This window comes from Triticum dicoccoides, chromosome 6B, assembly GCF_002162155.2.
Source record: "Triticum dicoccoides isolate Atlit2015 ecotype Zavitan chromosome 6B, WEW_v2.0, whole genome shotgun sequence".
In the NCBI taxonomy this organism is placed as follows: Eukaryota; Viridiplantae; Streptophyta; class Magnoliopsida; order Poales; family Poaceae; genus Triticum; species Triticum dicoccoides.
In genome coordinates, this window is record NC_041391.1 from 25,413,586 (window position 1) to 25,416,577 (window position 2,992).

Consider the following 2,992-nt stretch of genomic DNA (forward strand, 5'->3'; position numbering starts at 1 on the left):
CCTTTCTGACTTCATTTGTTATTTTTCATGCATTTACTGATTATTTTGAGCTATAAGACCATGAAATTGAAAAGCATTTGAAATGAACTCTGAAAAGGTTCCAAGTTGGCATGGTATCATCATTTCACCCACATAGCATGTGCAAACAAGTACAGAGGATTACGACAAAAACTGGATGCACTTCGTGTACAAAACAGACAGTCTCTTTCGAAGTATCAGGGTTTCGTACGGAAACTCGTCTGTTACAAAGGGATTTCAATTTTTTTTGAACTTATTTGAACTCCATAGTTTTTTTGTGTTCAAAATGCACCATTCAAAGCCACATCATGAATTTACAACCCTTTTTGACTTAATTTGTTATTTTTCATGCATTTACTGATTATTTTGAGCTATAAGACCATGAAATTGAAAAGCATTTGAAATGAAGTCTGAAGAGGTTCCAAGTTGGCATGGTATCATCATTTCACCCACATATGATCATTAATAGAAGTTCATCATCACATTAAAAGCAAATTACATACATAGTTCTCATTGAACAACATATAGCTCTCCAGAGCATCTAATTAAACCATACATTGAAATTATGTAAAACATTTCAATGCAACAACAAATGCGATCATAATCGCAACCAAGGTAACAACTGATCCAACTGCATAATGATACCAAGCCTCGGTATGAATGGCATATTTTCTAATCTTTTTGATCTTCAACCGCATTGCATCCATCTTGATCTTGTGATCATCGATGACATCCGCAACATGAAACTCAAATATCATCTTCTCCTCCTCAACTTTTCTTATTTTTTCCTTCAAGTAATTGTTTTCTTCTTCAACTAAATTTAACCTCTCGACAATAGGGTCGGCTGGAATTTCCGGTTCAACAACCTCCTAGATAATAGGGAAGAATAGAGCGAGCTCGGGTGGACGAAGGGTTTATGTACGACGACCTTTAGTACCGGTTCGTGCCACTAACTGGTACTAAAGGTGCTTGAGGGGGCCCAGACTGACAACATCCCGCCACCACTCTCTTTAGTACCGGTTCGTGGCACGAACCGGTGCTAAAGTTTCTCCACGAACCGGTACTAATGAGAGCGGCCGGCTAGCCGTTGGAACTGGCACTAATGGACACATTAGTGCCGGCTCAAAATCAAACCGGCACTAATGTGCTTCACATTTGACCCTTTTTCTACTAGTGGCTGCAACATCAGCCAAGGAGTCGTACTGTTTTCCGTTGTATGGAACTCTGTAGTTGCGCTGAATGTTGATATGCTTGTTGGGGTTTATCTCCAAACCAGACATCTTTAGCTTGTCCTTGTCATTCTGAATGCTGAAACCGGCAAAGGTGAACAACTTCTCCTCCTGTAGGAACCCTTTGAGGAGCTTTGGCCTGCTAGGGGAGAGACAAGTGATGAATACATGGAGTACTAGTGTTTGTTTTTCAAGATCTAATCTTGTGTTTTTTACGGTTTACAAGTGATGAATACATGGAGTAGATGCTTATACAGTATAAGTCATGGATGAATGTAGTTCAGAAACTAGTACACAAAGTTTCGAAATTAAAATCAAGTACACCATCTTATTTTTCTTTTTGGGATATATAGTTGAGTCAATGATCTATTTGCTTTCTTAGTGCCAGTTTAGTTTTATTTTGTTGAATAAAATAACATATACCTCTGCTTCACCAAGTTCTTAAGTTTTTTTGTGGTGAAAATAACACCATACCATGTTCAGAAACTACTTCACTACATGAAGTTTAGAAACTACACTAATGAATCAAGATAAGAAAATACACTGGTACATCAAGCTCACAAATTAATCTTGTGCAACAATTTCAGATACTAATCAAGTGCATCAGGTTCCAAATATACTCTAGTGCATCTACTTTGAGGAACTGCACTAGTGCATCCATTTTCACAAACTACACTAGTACATCTAGTTGGAAACTAGTCAAATGAACATTCGAGGGAGCAGTTTTGATGAATGGAAGAGAGTGAATGAGTAGGAGTTTTCACCATTTTGTGGCCACAGCGATGTGGTACATGAGGCAGAGACCATCCACGCTTAACTGCAGAACTGCTGCCATCTGCGGAGGTTCATCTTCTTTGGTGAACTCCACATCAATGCCGATGATGTGGGGATACGAGCCGCAGGCGCTCCTCCTGATCCTACCGATCATCTCGTCGGCCTTGTCTGGTATGCTGGTGCAGATGACCTCCAGCGTCTCCTTGCCGTGCAGATCAACCCCTTTGAGGGTTACGGTGTACTCGCGCATCTGACCGGGAACGTGAACAACGTCGAAGCTGCCGCTCTGGTCGGACGTCTGGCCCCAATGACGCTTGGCAGACGCTTCCTCCGCCATTCCCCTCCTTGTTCGACTATGGAGGTTTGTGGGTTGTGTGTTGTTTTGCAGAAGAGATGGAAGCGGCAATGGAGATTCTCGGAATGAGGCAGTGATGTAGTCGATTTGGGGCTTTTCACGCCTGGGATGGGGACATGGGGGAGGCGATTCCTCTAGGACGTGGGGGTAGTGGTTGGGCGCAGTTGCAGTCCGTCATGGCAACCGCTCTATGTTCACTGCTGGGTGCGCGTGCGTCTGAGTTTAGTCCCACCATGGGCCTGCATCCTGGCCCATATCACTGGGTTTGTAGTCGTATGCGGGCTATGCTGTGTGAAATATCATGTTAGGTAGGTGTGTTTTTTTTCTATAAAATCTTTTTTTTGCCTATGTGATTTTTTTCACCACCTCCAAATCACCCCAAGTTTGTTCTGCATGCTCAAATAGATGTTCCAAACATGTCTATGAAAGAAATTTGGGAAAAAAAATGTATCCTACAATGCCCTCTTAAGGTGTAAACCGATGTTTTGATCAGTCAGTCTACAGGGCAGAATAAATTCAAAAAAAATTAAAAATTTCTAAAACCTTGAAATCCAAGCTATTTTTGTCTAACATATCAAGTGTGCAAAATTAGAGGTGATTTAGAGGAGGTCGAAAA